The following is a 20,032-nucleotide window of genomic DNA, read 5'->3' on the forward strand; positions in this document are numbered from 1 at the left end:
TGTTTGACTGGATGGGGATTTTATGACAGTTCAAACTAGCCTGAATTTTGGATGCTTTTGATTCCCACAAATGCACGTGTTTTATACCATTTCTGGATTTGGAGTTGTGCACCGGGGCTGAGCGTTTAAATGAAAAGCAAAGGTTGTTTTTGCAAGGAATGCAGCATCATCTGCGTTTATTTAGCAGGCACAGGGTGAGAGATAAGGAACAGCTGGAAATTGATAAATGCTTTGATCACTTAGTTATTTGGGACTGACCACATTGCATGGAAGGAGATTGCCCAAATGGTAAAAAAAGGATGAAATTGTTTCCCGAAGGAATTATGCGAATCAGAAAAAAGGGATGTTAACATTTAAGGCTCTAAGTTTCATATGCATGTTACCTCTGTGTGTTACTTCTGTCCTTGTGTCTAACCTGTGCAGATTTTGTCATCAATTTTTCTCTGTTTTGCCAAAGATGATCAGATTTTACTTGTTTATTTTGTTGCTAAAGGGGAAAGTGATGATGTTTTTAGTATAGTACTACTGTGTCTTGAAAGCGCTACAATCTCATCTAGCAGGAGAGCAATTTTGAAAATGAGTGTTGTTATAAAATTGTTTTAACCCCATGTGGTGTCAGTCTTTCGTTATTATTGCCAAAAGTTTGGGAGTATTCAAAAGAAATGATGAGGTGCTTAGGGACATGGTTTAGGAGTGGTGGTGTTTTTATCAGGGTAGGTTAATGGTTGGACTTGATGATCTTAAAGGTCCCTTCCAACCTCACTGATTCTATGATTCTATGATTCTATGAAATTGTAGAGTTACATGAAATGTAAGGAAATCCAGAAATCCATGTTTACCTTGAAGTGGGAAGGGAGACACTTCTCGAAATAACTGCCTGGTACTGGGTGGGTGGTTCAAGCCGTAGACTCATAGGTAAGAAAGGTGTCCAGGGTTGGATGGATGGACAGAAAGAGGGACTTCTGGACATGCGTGGCTTATAACATGTAGGGAGATAGAGCATAGATATAGATATATTTGTAGAATCACAGAATCATAGAATAGAAGGGATCTAAAAGGAATATAAAAGAAGGAACATGAACCATGGTGTTTGGGGTTTTAAGCCACCCATACAGCCTATGAAAGTTAAAGAGAAATGCTTCCTGAGGCAAATTATTCTGTAATTGTTTGCTACAGAACTCCTTGCATCTTTCTTTGAAGCCTGAAGTGCTGCTTGTTGCAAAAGACCCCGTCTGCCTTGGCATATCACAGGGCTCCTGTTGCCCTTTGTTCATTTGCTGGTTGTTTGCCTCTTGCTCGTCCGAGCCCGTGCCCCCATGAGAAGCTTGATGCCCTGTTAGAGGCACATGTGCTCTGCTGATGAGCGCAGCCCAGCAGCATGTCGGACCACGCGAGCGGGTGCTGTGGGCATGGCTCTATGGGGCTTTCCCACCACGACCACCTGCAGCTTCCAGCACGGGATGGGACCTGATGGGAGCCATGCCCTATGGGGGAAGCAAACAGCAAGAAATAACTGAGCTGCATTATCAAGGAGTGAAAGTTAGGAAGGCAAGGTGGTAGACAAGCTGAGTCTGTCTTCTAAGGAACTGCCCATCCAGGATCTGCAGCTGGCCAAAATCAGGCTCAGCCAAAAGCTGTTACTTGATTTGATACTTCAGCTGCGCTTCTTCTCCTGCGCTGGTTTAAGCACTTCTCATGCTTCTTGGGTTACTAATTCCTAAGAGTTTAGTGAGCTGATTGGTCACGTTTGTTAGAGCAGAACAGGCTACAGACATGATACGGCAGAGCTTGTTACAGATTTCGTGTGGGATCTCCCTGTGACATTACCTACACCTGAGCAAAAGTTCCAAATGTTAAATTTAGTAGTTCTCATCAAAAACATGGAGCAGGCTTTATGAGTAGCAAGCCTAGAAAAAACCTGCCTTGGTCTTAAATGTGACAGGGTGAGAGCTATAACAGAACATGTTTTACAAGGCAGTAGGTATTTATATCTTTAATTTGATATTGCTGTAGAGTTTCTAACACCTGCATTCATAAAACTTAGATTTACACGAGCATATCAAAACCCTTTAAAAACCTATGCCTTCTGATACATTTTCGGAGAGGACTGTCTGATCATTTTCCTCCCTTTTTCTTTCGTAACAGCCGTAGCAACTGTCTGGTGCTGCTCATGCTCTGGGAGTGCCCAGATGCCCCCGGCACGATCGGGGCCCTGTAGTGATGGGCATGTATCGTATGCCCACGTCATGCTCTCTGCCCTGAGGCTTCCTGCAGGAGCTGAGGGGACCTGCAGACTGTCAGGGGCAGGAGGGTTTAAGCAGCAAGCCATGCTTTGTAATGTGCAAGGCACACTAAGTTATGGCGCACTTGGTGATGTATTTCTTACCATAGCTCTGGACAGACCTCCATTTTCTCCCAAGAATTAAGTCACTTTTTCAGTCACGCCTCTTTTCCCACCCAGTTTCCTTGGTGAGTCAGGGAATTCGGAAGAGGAAATGCATTTATTCACACTTAGTCACTTGTAACCGAAGGCTGCGTATTGCTGCTGGCCTTTCATCTGTAGTAGATATCACTGAAAAGTAGAAGGAACTGGGCAAAGATACACCATGGTGGTTATGAGTGCGAGGTCCAACAAACATTTGCTAACACATCATGTACTCTGCCTTCTGGGAACTTTTTTGTTGTCGGTGATCTGACCAAAGCTATGGTAAAATTCAGTGGTTTCGTGTTCCTAGGTTGGGGCTGGGGTGGGTGGTTGGGTTTACATGGTGGATAAGGCAGGCAACACCTGGAAGAAGGTTGGCTTTATATCAGCCCTGCTTTGGTGGTCAGGAGCTGACTCACAAGAGAAGCCCTGGCAGAGCCAGGTCCTGGACCTCGGCAGGCCAGAGCTGGAGCCTCGCAGATCCTGATGGCATTTCTCCTGCAAACTGCTCCTCATTGGAGGAGGAATGGCCAACCTGAACGCCAGTCTTTTCTTGAGATTCAGAAGGTTGAGTTGCTTTTAGTTTCTTCACCCTTTTTTGTGTGTTTCCATGCTTCCTCATTCCAGACAGGCTGTCCTGTGATGTGTCCAGGCAAACTGAGAGCAGGAGACTGAAAGCCTTGGGGGACAACCTGTTTTGGTCACAAGCGCGTTTTCAGTTAGCTAGTGTGTTTTCAGCTGTAAAAGTGAGGGGTGGATGGATGAAACTCCACAAAATGTCCCAAGTCTGTGTTTGGTGGTGCTAATGGCTTGGGAAGTTGACCTCACTTCTCAGTTGACATTTCAGGTTATAAACACTGTGTTACAGCTTCACTGTCATGAGACCAAGCACTGCTTCAAGGACTGGCAAGTGGGTTGTAATATCCAGAAGAGCCTGTTGGTGGGAAACATTGTTTGTATCAGGAACCCTTCTGGTGTGTGTGAAGCAGAGTGGCGAACGTGTGATTGCATGGTGCTTCAACAGAGAGTGGGCCTATCGGTGGGAGTGGGGCTGAAAAGCCGCATTTCTGGGAGCAAAGAACGTGAAATATGACATACAGGGGTTTTGACTAATAACACTAATGTCCTTTTGATAGCTGCTATCTGCCGTTCAAGCTTAATCAGTTTTTATGAGAAAGTCTGGAGACTTTCTGGGCTGCCATTGTGAAGAGACCTAAGTAGTTCCTTTTGTCAGTCTGAAGTCTGTGAGACAGAGTGTAAAAGAATTTAATGCAAATAAAGCTGATAACGGAGGTCCTAAGTGAATTATGATCACAGTCCTTCATTGTTCTTGTTGCCAGGATGTGGTGTGGGCAGCAAAGCAGTATTGAGGCTGGAGATGCAAAAGATCCTCTGTGATCTGTTGGTAGAATATGTAAGATTTCTGTTTCTTAGCAAGCTGGTAGATCAAAACTTTTGGGACACTTTTTGAAGATGAAAGGGTTGCTTAAACACTGGCAGTCATGCAGCACTTGCTGCTAGAATATGTCTAAGGAAAAATCTAGCGACAGTTCTCAGTACTGCTTCATCTGCCAACTCCATTGTGTTATGGACCACCAGCCAAACCTCTGATTAGAGAACCACTCGATTTCTCTCCGTCGTTTTTATGCCACATTAAATATTAAGTTTAAAAAAACCCCACACCTTCCCTTGCTGCTTGCTGCCACGGTCCGTAAGTGCTCTCTCCATTTACAAGCCAATGACATGTGCCCAGCTCATTACTGCTGTAGTCAGCAGTTTCCAAGCAGCCCGTGATTGTTACTAATTACCTGCAGATGCATTTTCCCTGCTCTGGCTTGCTGATTTCAGCGTGGTTGGTATCACTTTGAGAGGACAAAGTCGTGCTAAGCTGACACCTTCGCGCGTCTCTCCGGCACGGCGTGGAGGGCAGATCGACAGACCCGCGGGCAGCCCGGGCTGCACAGTCAGTTTGCATTAGCGGATCCTGGTGCAGCTGTCGGCCAGTCTCACCCCGGGACAGAGGACCACATTTCCCTGCGGTGGGTTTTGATGCGAACTCTGTATTGCTCCACTGAAAGCAGCAGCGCAGAGCAAAGCGTTGGCAGTGGGCTTTGGTTTTGTTCCTCTGGCAGATGTTGGAGCAGTGGAGCCTAGTCTTAGGGTCATAGAATAATAGAATGGTTTTGGTTGGAAGAGACCCTTAAGATCATCAAGTTCAATCATTAACCCAACACTGCCAATTGCACCACTAAGCCATGTCCCTCAGCACCACATCTACACGTCTTTTAAATACCTCCAGGGATGGCGACTCCACCACTTCCCTGGGCAGCCTGTGCCAGTGCTTGACAACCCTTTCAGGCAAGAAATTTTTCCTAATATCCATCCTAAACCTGCCCTGGTTGAGGCCATTTCCTCTTGTCCTATCGCCTGTTCCTTGGGAGAAGAGTGTGACCCCCCTCACTACACCCTCCTTTCAGGGAGCTGTAGAGAGCGAGAAGGTCTGTCCTGAGCCTTCTCCTGCCCCAGGACATCTCCATCACCTTTTGCTCGCCTGCCCCTCCTGGTTGCTGCCAGGGCCCTCTCCAATGCGCTGGCTCCCATCCTGGTGACTGCATCCTGTGGGAGCTGTGCTGATGCGCAGGCTGCAGTGCATTTCACGGCTTACGCACCCCTGCAGGAGGACCGAGACTCGGCCGCATACGGACAGGGCATTCCTTATCCTCTGCACTCAGCCTTCGAACCACACCACAGAAGGAGCGTTACCTTATGTGCAGCTTCATGGGGTCAGCCTTGGAGGCAGTGGTCCTGTAGAGCCACATGTGTTGGCTTTCCTGCGCACTTTGTATGCACATCAGAGAGAGGCGAGAAGAAACAGAACAAAAGCAGGAGCAGAGTCCATTCGCCTCTTGGAGGGATGGGGAGGGAGAGACATTCTCAAGGGCAGTCAGTTTACAGTATCTGCTCTGGCTTGTGTTGGTGGACTCAGCCACCAGACATGATTGATCCCCAACTTCAGGCTGAGCTGAACATAGAGCAAGTGGGGTAGATGCATCTGGCTGAACGGACTCCTCCACTCATGGGAAGATCAACTTGACTTTTTCGTCAGCATCCAGTGCCTTACTTGTAGTGTATTATGCCAGGTAGTTATTTATTCATAGGTGACACAGGCCTGTGGCTAATGCAGGTGACAGGGATATGTTTAACCGTCCATATTCCTGCATATTTTCTCAAATTTTTGTAGTTAGGAAACAAAAACACTGAAATGGGATAAATGCATGTCAAAAGACAAGTTGTTTCTTGCTACTGTTCCGCTTTAATGTCCAGTCCTCAGCTGGCCTCTCTCAGTGTGTTTTTCCTCAGGAGCACTCAGTCTTGTAGAAGTCCATTGCCTGACTCTTCATCCTGCTTTGTCCATCCCATCATGCTGTGACTGCGATTTATAAGCCACAGTTTTGCCGTGTTTTGTTGAATGTCAGACATTGCTGGTCACTTCTGAAGCTAGGCATGAGACGGGGACAAGGCAGTTGGACTAGAAACCTTGCCAAAAATGGATCGTCCCTGAGCAGTTCAGTGTTTGCAGCCAGTGTGGATTCTGATGCCTTCAACAGTAAGGAGGGAAAGAGCCACTCCTCTACAGTCTCAGGCTGAGTTCTTGCCAGGATTAAACACTGATAATGTTTAGCATTTAGTTCAATGCAATCTGAAAGAATTTATCATAGAATCATAGAAGGATTTAGGTTGGAAGGGATCTTAAAGATCTAGTTCCAATCCCCCTACCATGGGCAGGGACACCTCCCACCAGACCAAACTTCTAGTAGAACCAAACTTGGTTTTTAATAAGAAAACAAATGGCATGTAGGATGCAGATCACCTCCAGAAGAATGGCAACAGATCCTTCTCAGCCTCTGGATGGAGGATTCATCTGAACAACCCTAGACACCAGCCTTTGGGTGAAGGAGTCTGGAGATACCTTTCTGTCTCAGCAGACTAGAGCTTAGGCATTCAGTTATGACTAGACATCTACTTTTTGCATAACCTCAGTTTGGGGGTCTTATAACACACTTGGATGATTGTGATTCTCCTAATTAAAGGGTGCTTGGATCTTCAGTCTCCAGCTGACTCCTGATTAGGGAGGGTCAAGCACTTTTTGAGCTGGTGCCAAGGAGGGCTCCAGCACAAGCGACAGGACCAGCAGATGCAGCGCTTTGTGCAGAAGGATGCAGGGAAGGTGGCCAGAAACTCCGTATGCAAGCTTGGAAGTGGTGATGGCATGCCCTGCTAGAGCAAATGCAAGCAGACTCTTCTCGGTGGTGCGCAGACAGGAGGCCACGGGCACAAACTGAAACACAGGAAACTCCTCTTGCACATGAGAAGAAACCTTTCTGCCATGAGAGTGGTCAAATGCTGGCACAGGTTACTCCGAGGGGCTGTGGAGTGTCTGTCCTTGGAGGTGCTCAAAACACGATTTGACATGGTCCTGGGCAACCTGCTTTGGGTGACCCTGCTCTGAGCAAAAGCTGGACTTGATGGACTCCTGAGTTGCTTTCTAACCTCAGCTACTCTGTGCTTCTGTGGTAGGCACAGTGCTCCCGTGTTGCTGGGTAGGAGCTGTGTGTCATTGTCTCTTTGGAGGGATTGTGCCCATGCAGTTCATGGAGGGTGAAGGTACCACTGGTAGTTCTCAGGGTCTGCCTGTACTGGGATGTGCTGCAAGGTGGAGTAGGTGGGTGCAGAAGCTTTCTCATCTGTTTATTTTGCTCTGTCTGTACATGTGTTTAAAGGAACATTCTTTAGATACAACAAAACATGGAAGAAAATACAGATGTTTTGCTTTTCCTTTTTTTGTTTTGTATGGGTTTGTGGTGTTTTTGGTTTTGTTTTTTTTTTAACTTTTTTTCTGTCCTTCCTCATCCCTGGCTCTCCACCCACCCAACAAAGATACCAACCCTCAGAAGCTTTCCCTGGGATTCTTAACCTGACCTAAGCCCTCCAATGAACACTGTAAGGGCTGTGTCCCTCTGGAGGAGAGGGGACACAGGGGTTGTCTAAGCAACTTGGAATCTGGCCTATTTTTTTTTACGGCTTTGGAAATCAGGTATCTTATGGGTACAGCACAGAAATCAATTCAGTCTTACAAGCTGCAGGAGTGGTGTGTGGTGAGGTGTGTAAGTCTGAGTGGGGTATTTAATCAACGAGGATAGGTAGGATGGGTGACGGTCATGGGCTGAACTCTTTGGTGAAGGTCTGGGTGGACCCCGAAGGAAACGCTGTCTTTCTTCACCATGTCTTGGCTGGACTCTGAGTGCTCGTCCCACATCAGAACTGAGTCACCGCCTTGTTCCAAGGTTTCCTTCACTTTACTATTGCCAATGAAGACAGAAGTTTAACTGATAAACTGCTCTTCTTTCTTCAGCACCGGTGTGCTCTCTGGGACCGGCGCTGAAAAGTGCCAAGAAAGGGCCTATTTGACGTGCCCTTTATTACCCATTTTTGATGATAATCTGAGACAACTAAGTACTTTCTGTGTCAAATGGAAACAATAATGTGAAGCTTAGAAACAAAAATCAAGCTCCCAGTACATGCCTCAGAGGAATAGGTAGTGAAACAGGATTTTTCTCTCTTTCTTGCACTCCTGGTTTTCACAGTGAAGACAACTGTTATTTTAGAGATGCAAGGGTGTACAGGGTCAGTATTTCATTAATGTAAAGTGCAAAAGTCCCTTACTAATGTTGGGAAATGCATTGTAAAATCTGCTGGTGGTGATTCCTGGGAGGGAACGAGGACATTTATTTTAATTTGTATATTGCTGTATAAAAAAAGAAAAAAAATCAACCCAAACCCCTTGTTTGTAGTTGATTCTGCAGCTGTCGTTTTCTTATTGTTGTGAATTTAGGTCTAGCCCCAGGTCTTGCTGACCACAATGGTAGAGCCTGGCTTCGTTAAGAAACGTTGTTTGACCCTTAAATGAATTTGCTATGTTGCATTTTGAGGATGAGCTAGCAGTGGAACGCTCTTACCTCATTTCTCACCATTGAGGATGTGAGAGTCTGCTCATCCCTGTAGCAAGATCTCCAGGTGGAAAGGAGAAAACACCTGGAGAAGGTGACTTACCCCATGAATTTTTGGATGTAAAGTTGGGGAGCATCATCAGAGGGTGCCTGTTTCTTTCCGGTGACTGTTGAGGGAATGAGGAGCGCTTAGCTTAAGCCAGAGCTGCATGAGGGGCATGGACCTGCCCAGGGAGGGGGGAGAAGGACAGTCACATGAAGGTCCTGGGGGGAATTGTTTTCCAGCTGATGTTTGCTGAAATATTGGTAAGCGATGGTTTTACAGCTCTGTTTTCACTAGTTGAATGGCAGGATTTAAATTCTTTTGATTTCAAGTGAAAAAAAAAATGCAGTTTTTTAATGAAAAGTAGTTTCAAAGAGGACAATTGCTACTTCCCGTTCCAATTCTCTGAAATAAGAGTAATGAAACATTTTCACAATTCCTCCTGCCCCCCCCCCCCCCCCCCCGGTCAACACGGTTTTGAAGAAAGCAGAGAAAAAGGCTTAGTTTTGTTGAGATTGCCTTTTCTACTGGAAAAATGTTTTGTTAATTTTTCTGCTGACCCATTGTAACAGCAATAATAAAAAGTTGTCTTCTCAGGCCATTTTATTTTGGTCATATAATCTGTCTCTGTGTAGAAATGTTGATCAGTGTTTAAACATTATCACCAAATTATACTTTAATTTCTGTGGGACTGTTTTGAAGTACAAATCGGTGTGGGTAGATGTTTTCTAGTGCAGCATAATGCTAGATTTACAGCTTAGTCTGTACATTTAATAGATAAAAGTGCAGATGCATTTTCCAATAATCTATTCGTCACTCCCAATAGGGCCTGTCATGTTAAAGACTTGAAAAAAGGCCACATAAACTCCTGTGGAAAGGCAGCCAATCTGAAAAACAAAAGTGTCATTTTTAATGACAGGACAGAGTCTAACTGAAACACTGTTGAATTTTTCCATTTTTATGAATTCTTATCTTGCCATTAAAAAAGAACAAGCGCATTTGAGAAAGCAAACGAGGCCACTTGTACCCCACTAAGACCCAGGCTATTAACTGCCTCTTTTGATGATGTACAGCCTGACTCTGCTGGGAGTTTGGCTGTGGATTTAAATGTTGAATTTAACTATGGTAAACATGTTTTGGTGCAAAGCATGTATAATAACAATTTGCATTTACATAGCATCTTTTACTTAAGGATTTTGCAATCTCTAATTAATTAAATCTGTTTCCCCCCCTGCCCCCAATACCGCTGTGGTGTGGATAATAAATACAATTTTAAATGGAACAGCCATGGCAGGAGGATTAAGACAAGAGGGTTCTGGTGCGCCTGCGCAGGTCCTGATTGTGGTGGGGCTGGGGCTTGTTCTGCGAATGCGCCGGGGAGCCTCATCTCCTGCTTACCTCCGTCCAAAACGCCCTGAAAAAAGCTGGGCATCCAGCCGGGTGGAAAAAGCCCGGCCAGCTCTGGCCGCAGTGTCTCCTGCCGGTGTTGGGGTCCTGGGGACGCTGGCCCATGCCGCGCCACCGCCGTGGCAGCTGGTGCTTGGGACGTGCAGAGCTGGCAGGACGGCTCGCTGCCTCGCTGCTTGAGGGCATCAGCGGCCCATTCGGCCTGCTGCCAGAGAAATGCTGTAAATCTGTCCTAGATCTCCAAATTGGAAATTAAAAAAAAAGGAAAGAAAAACACTCCAGTTAGCATAAATGCTTCTTAAATTGCTTTTTTTGGCCTGCAACACCAGCAAAACATCTGAGAGCCACCAAAATGGTATTTCCAGGTGGGCAGGGGGACACATTGGCATCGGTGTGTGTGCACGGCACAGAAATGAAATCTAGTGATAGTCTGAGCCGGGCTACAGATGTTGTTTCTAGGACAAGGTAATTGTCCTGATGACAGTGGTTGAAGACACCTCCAAAGTTGTTACACCACTGATGGTAGGTGGCCTTAGTTGACCAAATATGAGTTAATTCTCATCTGATACTTGGCCATTCAGGAGCTTCTGCCTATTTACACAGGGGACAATGAGTTATCAGACTGGCAGTTTTGGAAGTGAGTGGAAGGAGTGGTAGAACGGAGACAATTTGAGGGCTGTGTGCACTGCTGGGCGATGGAGAGTGTGCCACCAGGACACTGGTGGTCTGCCGTCAGCTGGCACTGTCATACCATCACCTAGAAATGGCAGTGTGCCTTTGCTTTTTTAAATCCAGCAGAAACGTGGGAGGACTGACGAAAGAAAAGCTGCACAGTGTGAAGCGTTCCACGCTGGATGGGCACAAAGCGTGGTGGGTGATGCTGCCTCCGGGTGCTTCCTGAAAGGCTCCCGAGGAGGCCCGCGCAGCTCAAGGGGACAGTCCCCCAGCTTCATGTCGCGGTCACTGAGCGGCCGGCAGAGACGGCTTCAGCGCAGGGCCGTCAGCGGGTGGGAGCGGGTGCTGGAGGAGCTCCCACAGCTCCATGCTGCCGATGGTGCCTCGCTGTTCCCAGCCAGGATCTGACAAAAGTGCCCATTGCTGCGCCAGGGGGGAGAAAGCCAAAGGACCCAGATGTCTTGGGAGAAGGGGAACATCTTGTCTCCAGAGTAGGAAGGAAAGCTCCTGCTTCTTTTCGCTACTATCTTCTTTGAAAGAACTCTTCCTGTAGTTCTCACCCTGTAAAACACTATGTTATCTATGAATAGAGATTTTTGTAAACCCATTTGGGGCATTTTTTTTTAATGGACCGTTGTTTCTTTTGACTTTGTGTCCCATCAGGCCAAAAATGTGTGAATTTCAGGTTTTGTTGTAATGTCTCATAAAAACCTTGAACTGTAATGAAAAAAAAAAAAGAAAAGAAAATGCAAAAAGCAAAATGCAGTGGAACAAAGAAAATGTTGATGGCAATTCTTCAAAATACAAGTTGACTGGTTTCGAGCTGCTTGATGAAACTGGCACATCTACCGACAGTGAGGAATATCACTTGTGGAAATCCCGTGAGAATCAGCAGGGACAGGGACGGCCGGTGCTGCCATGGATTTGACACCTGACTTGGGATTTTCACATAGATGTGGCTGAAAAGTGAATTCAGTGAGGGCAGGAAAGGAGTATCAGGGTCTCACTGGAGTTTTCCTTCTTTTCGTCGAACATTCTTGGCAACAATCTATACTCTTTGAGCTCAGCCCTGTGATGACGCTGTACCTTTTTTGAGCACTAACTCCTAAAAAAAGGTGTGTGCATCAACCCCTCTAATGAGGGGACATATGTGGGCTGTCCCCTCCCCAGCAGGTTTCGTTCCTGGCAGTTGTGGGTCCAGACTGGAGATGAGCATCCTCTGTGGGAAGGCTGGTGCTGGACCGTTGGGGCTTGAGGATCTGCAGGAGGGGAGAAGGTTTGGAAGAGCGTGGTGGGAAGCAAGGAGAAGCTGCTGGAGTTGCAATAATTGCCAAGTGAATAAGAGGTGTGGGTTATTGGAGGATGTGGATGAGACTCCCTTTGTCAGCAAATCTGTTTTTTGGTGCTAAACAGAGGGCTTGGTTTTGCTCCTTCTGTCCTTGTTAATATTGTGCTAAATGTGGAATATGGACATAAACTGTTCCCAGGCACTGATGTAGCCTTGAACAGGTCTGGTAGGTGTTTGCTGCCGAGTAGAATTGTGTCCCATGCTGCCTACACCAGCCAGTATGGACAGACCCAAACATCTCCTGGTCCGGCTTCGTCCCATGCTGGTGCAGAGACAGCCAGGCTGGCAGGGTAGGTGCTGCATCTGACCAAAATGTGACCTGATGTTGCCAAGTCAGGGCTGGCAGGGTGGCAGCGCTGCGTGGGACCGTGGACTGGCTGGGGAGCGCTTCCCCAGTCGCCCTGCCCATCTCTTCCTGCGGAGCTGTACTGGCTGTCATGCAGACGAGGGGGCACTGGCAATAAACGGTGTGATAGGGGCACACGGGACAAGCGTCACATGTGTTGCACACCGTACATGCACACGCATGTGGTGTGTGGAGCTGCGCCTCTGCTTTGGCTGCAGTGCTTGGGCCACACCAGGAGGGCTCCACCCCCTTCCTGCATCCTGCCCCACAGCATCCCCGCAGCTTCGCCCACCCCGGGGTAACCAGTGTTCCCTCTGCACTCAAACACTGGTGCAGCGACCTTGGCGTCGCTGAGCCCGGCAGCCCTCCCCAGCCCAGGAGGGGTGCAGGCCACTGTGGTGGCCTCACACTGGGAGGATGCGCAGGGCTGCAGGAGGTGCACCAGGGCTTGGGGGGCCGTGCAGATGTGGGAACACCACCTCATGGCCTTGCGCACACTTCTCCCTTGTATAAGGGTTCACCGCTGCTTAACAGTCTTGGGGATGCGCTGCCGCAGGCTGCTTTGGGTGGCTCACAGCTCCGCAGACAATTTTTGTCCCTACTCTGTCCATTCACCACCTGCAAGTCTCGTCAGCCCATGTTTTACTGGGGGAAGCCCTTAAGTTCTAAAGTTTACAGTTGGGCTCGATGATCTTCAAGGTCTTTTCCAACCTAAATGGTTCTGTGATATGAGTGGAATATTGTTGGGCCCTTCTGTGACATGGACAAAGCAGGTCTGTGACTCTCCATGGGTGTATCGCAGAGGGTGCCTTTGGTGGGGAAACAGTGATGAAGTGGTGCCTTTGAGTGTGCTGTGGACTCAGTAAAACCTCAGCTTATTGAGGTGGTGGTGGCTGAGGAGCAGGAGGTGGCCCTGTGCACCCTGGTGGGGACTCCTGCGCTGTGCCCTCCACTACTTGTCACCCTGGGGTGCACCAGCCATGCTGGGCTCATCCCCCGAGTCCTGTCTCCCTTTGCCTGTAGCTCGTGGAAATGGACCCATCAGCCATTCCCCGGTAGAGCTGCCTCCCCAGCCGCTCCCGTCCCCACCCCGTCCCTGTGCTTGGCCCCTTGGAGCGATGCAAAGCCGATGCTCTGCTGCACCGTGTCACCCAGGGGTCCATAAGACAGCAGGGTTACCTCTGTGCTCTTCTGCCTGCAGACCCTCATCGAAGCTCTCCCCTTCTGCAGTGGCCGCTCTGAGGCTCCCCAGCTGCGGCAGACCTCTGGGGGAGGGGCTGTGCACCAACCCCCTCCCTGGGGGGATGCACGATGCTCCTGCAGCCCCTGCAGCAGGGAAGGCGCTGTCATTGCTGCGGAGATGGTGCCACATCCCCCGGGCTCACCCCTGCCCTCCGGCTCTGGACCTGGCGCCTCAGCAGCACCAGGGCGTCGTGGGCAGCGGGGACGCGGCGCTGGCATCTGGCACAGAGGGACGCCAGGCTGGGCAGGGGTGGGGAGGCAGGGTGCGATTCTGTCCCCCCTCCAGGACACGGTCCTGGCCTCTCCTTCCCCCGTGGACCCCTCAGGCTGGCAGGGATGCCCCAAAGCTTTGTGCAGCATCACCCCCCTCCCCGCAGAGAGAGGGGCACCTTTGCCCCTGTCTTCAAAAGCGCTGTCCTGAAGGGACTCCTTCCTCTGACCTTTGTAATTATTCCTGTCCAATCTTTCTTCATGTTTTCTTTTAATTATTTTTCCTTTCTTCTCTCCCTCTCTTTTTTCCCCCTTAAAACTCCACCACTCCTCTCCAGTGTATTAAGGATGTGAGTGAAATTGATGGCTGGAATGTCTCAAGTCTTTATGATGATGAATGACTTTCACTGCCAAAGCTTTTATTGTCTGTGATTTGGGAAGAAGGGGAGCTGATTTATCGTGGCCGACTGTCATGCCATTTAATACAGTTATAAATCCTGACGCCATGATGGGCACCGTGGGCTGGGGACCTCCTCTGGCTACTCTCCTGACCCCTTTTTTTCCTCCCCACTTGCCGCCCTCAGCCGTGCTCCTTGGAGGGCAGCGGGGAGTTTGGACCAGCAGCTCCCAGGCTGAAGGTGACGGCCGAGGCCTGGGTGAGCCGCCTGCCTGAAGGTGTCAAAAGGGGAATCTCCCACCGCGGCTGGGGACCAAAATCCCAACATCTGCTTTTTACGTGCAGAAGCCCTCAAAAAGACATATTGGTTAATGTCTAGACGTCCTAATTGCATTTTTTAGTGTGTTGTAGTGATCCTAGTGTAACAAGACAGGGCACCCATAGTTTTTGCAGGCAGCAGTAATGTGGTGCCGCCTCCTATGGCTGATGCTGCCATTGTTTGGCAAAGCTTTCCTTTCCCTGGGTGTCAGGGAGGGATGACCGGCCAGTACCAGAGTCCAGCCCATGGACCCCAGACAAACCGGCATTGGCACAAGTGGCGTGCATTGGCACTGGGGGGAGGGCGGCCACCCTCTTTGGCCAGAAGAAGCAGCTGAGGTGGTTCCTGCCAGGGCGCTGGGAAGCTATGTTTGGTGCTGGACCTCACCGTGCTGGGGAAGCTGCCAACAGCCAAACCCATGAAACACTGCCAGAACCGTGTGGCTGCTTGACTTGCGTGCGTTGGGCTCCACATGCGCTGGGGCTGAGGCACGGCCACACCGCAGAGGAGGGGAAGGGTGGTGGAGGGGCTGCGCCAGCCCGTGGGGAGGACAGTTTTTTTGGATGGAAAAGTCCCTTTGAAACATTTTTAGTCAACCTGGTATTTTCCTGGGCAGAGATGAAGTATGTTCAGTGCAATATTAAAGCTTTTCTTGTGTTTCGTGCTATATGGGAGTTGTAGTTCCACGTCTCATTCTGTCCTCTGGTCTGAACTCACTGGAGGACACTTTCCACAAGGTAATCCATACCTTTGCTGTTTTCTGTACGACCTAGTGCATGGGTTGAGACATACATCTCACCGCATTGTGGGAGATGCTGTCTGCCTGCCGGGCAGCTGGGAAGGAGACGGGACCTGGAAATGGGAACTTGGTCCTGCTGCTTCACAGGGCAGGTGAAAAATGCAATTTTGTCTTCAGGTGATTTCCAACAAGGTGTTTCAGGTTCTTTCAACCAAAGAGAATAAAACATTTCAGTCTTGACAATTAAAACTATTATGATAGAAAAATACTGAAACCCAAGTATCTCAGCATTTCCAAAGCTTCGCTTTTTCCATCATGCAGAATCCAGGTAAAATACCTGTTTTCAGCTTTTCATCTTATTCTGGGATAAAAAGAGCATTATTGAAATACAGGAAAAATCACACTCGGGTTGTCTATCTGGACTTTGTTGAGCCCTAATTAAGATGTTAAAATCTAGGGTGTAAATATTTTTCCTGTGAGGAGTAGAAAACTGCTGATGACATCAGCAATGATCCTTAGTTTGGAAATGTCTCCATCTCAGATTAATTCCAGATGCAGATCATAAATATTGATTCTTGTGAGATGGAAGATTTCACCATGGACTTAACATCTCCACAAAACAGATAGGTGGAAGCTGTTGGCTTTATTTTTTTCCCTCTCTGTGCTTATCTATCGAGCTGAACATCTGATTGCCAGTATCCTCCCACCTTCCCATTCCTGGATGCGCTGGTGGGACGCAGGGTTGTGCCCACCTGTATCAGTGCTCCTGGGGCTCACCTGTGCTGGGAGGTGTCTGTCTGCATGGGAGCAAGTGGGATGGTGAAGTCCTGGGTCGTTGGGCATCTTACCGAGCTTTGGCAGCCCCCAGTGCACCACCGCCATTAGGTGCTGCCGGCTGCAGCATGCCCTGCACCGTGGCTGGCGATGTGACCCTCCAGTGCATCATCAGCCTTTGGGATGGGACTTGGTGAAGGGTTTTGAGGGTCCGGCTCGGGATTCACACCCAGGCAGGTTTGTATGGCTCACGGGCTTCTCCTGCTCTCACTGCTCCCAAAAGCCCTCTGGATGTCACTGCTGTCCTTTGCAAGGTGACTGGAAACCCATGTCTTCCTCTTTTCCCGCTCCCTCTGGCCGTTGCCAGGCCACCCCCTGGCTCTCGCCCACCCAGCTCCCAGGGGAGCACGGAGCCCCTTTCCCACCAGTGCAGCCCCAGCTCAGCGCATTGCCGCAAGGACCCAGGGCTCGGTGGACCCCCAGCATAAGCTCGCTCAGCTTCTGGGACCCCTCCCAGGCCCCCACATGCAGCCCCTGGACGTGGGGGCAGTGTGGAGGGGAGGAGGAGGTGGGCTGCCCTGGTCACTGCTCCTCGCCCACCACTAGTGAGGCTCCGGAGCGACGCCTGTACCTGCAAGGCCTTTTGGGCAGGCAGCCCATGTCACAGCCTGGCGTCCCCCAGGTAGTTGCAGCCCCACTCCTGGCAGGAGTGGTGCCAGGTGGTGGCAGGCAGCAGTGGCCACCGCCATCCTTGGATGCTCTTCGGGGAGCTCCATGGTGGTGGAGGCTGATGGAGGGACTGTCACCACACCTTTCCTTGAGCCCTGCCGTGGTGCAGGGAAAGGTGCTGGAGGGTCTGCCAGCTGCAATGCCCACCCCGGTGTTGTGACGTCTGAACTGCCCATGGACCGCGGGGTCTTCTCGCCAGGTCTCCAGAGCAGATTTTGCAGGTCTATTGAAGGATGCTCTCTGTTGTTAGCAGCTTCTCCATCCTCAGGGCAGCCCACGGACCCGAGCAAAGACTTTCGACCCTTTTCGAGGAGGTAGTTGGAGAACAGGGATGTGTGGGCCACCCACCCTCCTCAGGCCTGGCTTTGAGATGTACCTTTTATTAACTGCTAAATATTTGCCAAACAGGCGTGAGGCTGCAGCATGGGGTTGAAGAGGTTCTGGATTTTAACTTGAGGAGGGAGAAGTTAGAGGCCTCTCTCCATGCACTTCCATGAGCAGCTTTCAGGAGCACCCATGGCTCCACGGTAAAATGCTGCCAATGCTGTTGTTTTCATCCCATAGCTCACAGCGGTTTTTGTCTTGTCGCTCCAGTGTTTGGGGTCCTGTTGCAGCGAGAGGAGTTTGTAAATCTTCACAAATGAGCTTTCCAGTCCTCTTGCTTGCAAAGAGAGGCTGAAAAGTAGCTTCTGGGTGTATCCAAAAATTCAGACACTGGAAAAGAAACAATAGGAAAAAATATTTTATTTAAACATCTTGTGATAACTCTGTCAATCTCGTGATTTTTGCAGCGCACTGAGCAGCTAGCTCTGTGTGTGCAAGGACAGGGATTCCATCGGACCACAAACTTTCCAGGCTGCCGATCCTCTTGGTCATCTTGCAGCTTTCCGGCAGCATGGTGATTACTGTGGAGAGAGTCTCACAGAGCCTGCTGTGCTGCTTTTATTAGAAGTATTGCTGTGCAGCAGAAAGGAAACAACAATAAAGGGAATATGTTGCTTCTGCATGCGTTAAGAGCACTGATCAAACCACATGAGATCCCATTTCAGACATAATGTGCATTGGAGGGCAAAATTAGATTGAGAAGTAAATGGAGCCTAAAATTTCCATAGCTTTATTCGTCAGAAAGCTGTTTCATTGCGTGGTTTAATTCTCCTAGTTTCTTCATTCATTGCATGTAGCGTGCTGGCTGGAGTACATTTTAGAAATAATGGAATGAAAAAACTCCATCTTTAATTTGGAAGTGGTTGTGAGGTGTGTAAGGGCTGTTCAGACCTGAGATGTGAGGGGATATGAAATGCAGAGGCATGTTACACAGCAGCAGAAAAACAGCCAGACTCACACTTTCTGCATTTTTCCAACAGGAAGAGGTGTTTTGTTTTGGGATTACTGGGGTCTTTTTTTGACTTTTGGTTTTAGTTTGGTTTCTGGTGCATTTATTTAAGTTCTGAACTATTTGAAGTCGTTTTTATTATTTCTGTTTTAAAGTAAAGTTTAATTTCATTACTGCTTGTGAAATACACTGCACAATGAACTGCACTTGTCCGAAAAATAGTATTTCCTAGGCTAAGATCTGCCATGGTGGTATGCCCATTATTTTTATGTGAGATTTCTTTTCTCTCCCCTTTTAACATGTCTATTTGACAGGAGGAGGCTAACTGGTCTCTCAGATAAGTAGACACATGGGGTTTTTTGCCTTTGAAGGCAGCACTTGATGTCATTTCCAAGCTAACGCAGATTGCCGAGCAGAGCACTTGATGTGCGGCGAATCCCTTTTGAAACAGTGAAAACTGCAGATCGGTATAATTGGCAGCAGTGGAAGGAGTCCCAGGAAGGCAGACGTCTGTGCCGTCTCTGTCCCGTCTTCACCTCAGCACGTCCGTCCTTCCAGGCTGCCCTTCCCTGGTCTGGCGGAAGCTGGCTTGGCGTCCCTCACGCTGCTTCATCAGTGCCCACACTCTAATTTCTGCAATTTTGCCTCTTCCCTCTTGCATTACAAGGCGTGGAAATGCAAATAGGGAAACGTGCCCATTTCAGGCTGTTTTCAGCAAAGTCTCTGTCCCCTCCTTGCTGTGATGGGGGGTGGGGGGTGCCAGTTCTCACTTTTACACTTCATCTCTGTCTGAAGAGAAGGTGTAACCAGACCCGAAACTTGTATATCTCCAGGAATTTCAGTGTTCAGTATGTGCTGGTCTCGTTTTTGAGATGGCATTTTGCCCATCAGCAGACCCCATCCTGTTGGGACCAGGACCACCTGCCTTCCCCTGCTCCTGGAGCCAGGGGTCCAGGGAGATGCTTCTGCCCCACTCTGGGCAAGCCCCAGACCAGGGGCCAGCAGGGCCTTAGCCAAACTCAGGCTGTTGGGTCCTTGTAGCCCTTTTTGAGGTCCTCAGGAGGACTTGGGCTGAGCAGCCGTGTGGTCCAGCCTCCCTTGGCTGTGGCAGAGCCCTGCAGACCCTGTGGCTGCCGGCGTATGCTGAGACTCAAAACTAAGACTGGCAGGAAGAGGTTTTCCTCCTCTGAAAATATTCAATGTTTTGACTTTTTTCGGGTCTGTTTCCTAGTAAAAAAACCCAACCCAAATCTGAGGAATGTTTAACTGCTGAAAGTAGTAAAACAAGGTAAAAACAGCCCAGAGCAGTGTGCACCTCTTGTTTTCATTTGGACCACATTCTGTATCTATTCTCAGTAGCTCACATTTTACATAGCAAAGTCATTCCAAACTTGAAAATGAGTTTTGTTTTGTTTTTTGAAGGAAAATGATCTGTTCTAACACCTTCAAAGCTTTTCCCAGAAGCTTTTGGAGTTAAAACGCCCAAATGAACAGCCTTTCTGCTTGCATAAACTCCAGCTTTCCACAGTTCGGGTTTTGTGGGACGTTTCTGTCTCTTAATGAAAAGCTTTCATTAAGAGCTGGCTCTGGCATAAAGGCAAACCTGATGGCCACGGTCTGCCGTGTCCTCCTCACTGTGTGCTGGAGAATGCCCCAGCGCCTGCCTGGTGCACCCCAGTCCTGAGACGGCTCCTCTGCCTGGCTGCACTTGCTTTGCTTTCCCCTTCTTTTTTCTTCCCCTAATTTTATTTAATAAGCCAATGTTGCTGATGCTGAATCAAGAGAGCTGGAAGCACTGGCTAAAGCCCACATTGACTTTCAGCAAGGGGCCACGACACCATCGGTGGTGGGGAAGGGCGAGACACCCCAGTCAGGACGCCGCTTTGGGCAGCACTCGGCTCCTGCAGCGGTCCCACCACGCAGGTGGCAGTCCCTTCAACCTGGAGATCATGCCTTGGCGACCTACGGAAGCCATGTGCTTGCCCAGAGCTGCTGAACCCTGTTTTTCTGCACTGATGCTGTGTCAGAGCATGTTTT

The 20,032-nt window shown here is 49.0% G+C and overlaps 1 protein-coding gene across 3 annotated transcripts in view; it reads left to right on the forward strand.

Annotated features, from left to right (window-relative positions):
• Positions 1 to 20,032, forward strand: part of PAX5 (paired box 5) — a 135,270-nt gene that overhangs the window by 69,064 nt on the left and 46,174 nt on the right. The window lies entirely within an intron of this gene.

The sequence above is a fragment of the Vanellus vanellus genome, assembly GCF_965231255.1.
Source record: "Vanellus vanellus genome assembly, chromosome: Z".
In the NCBI taxonomy this organism is placed as follows: domain Eukaryota; kingdom Metazoa; phylum Chordata; class Aves; order Charadriiformes; family Charadriidae; genus Vanellus; species Vanellus vanellus.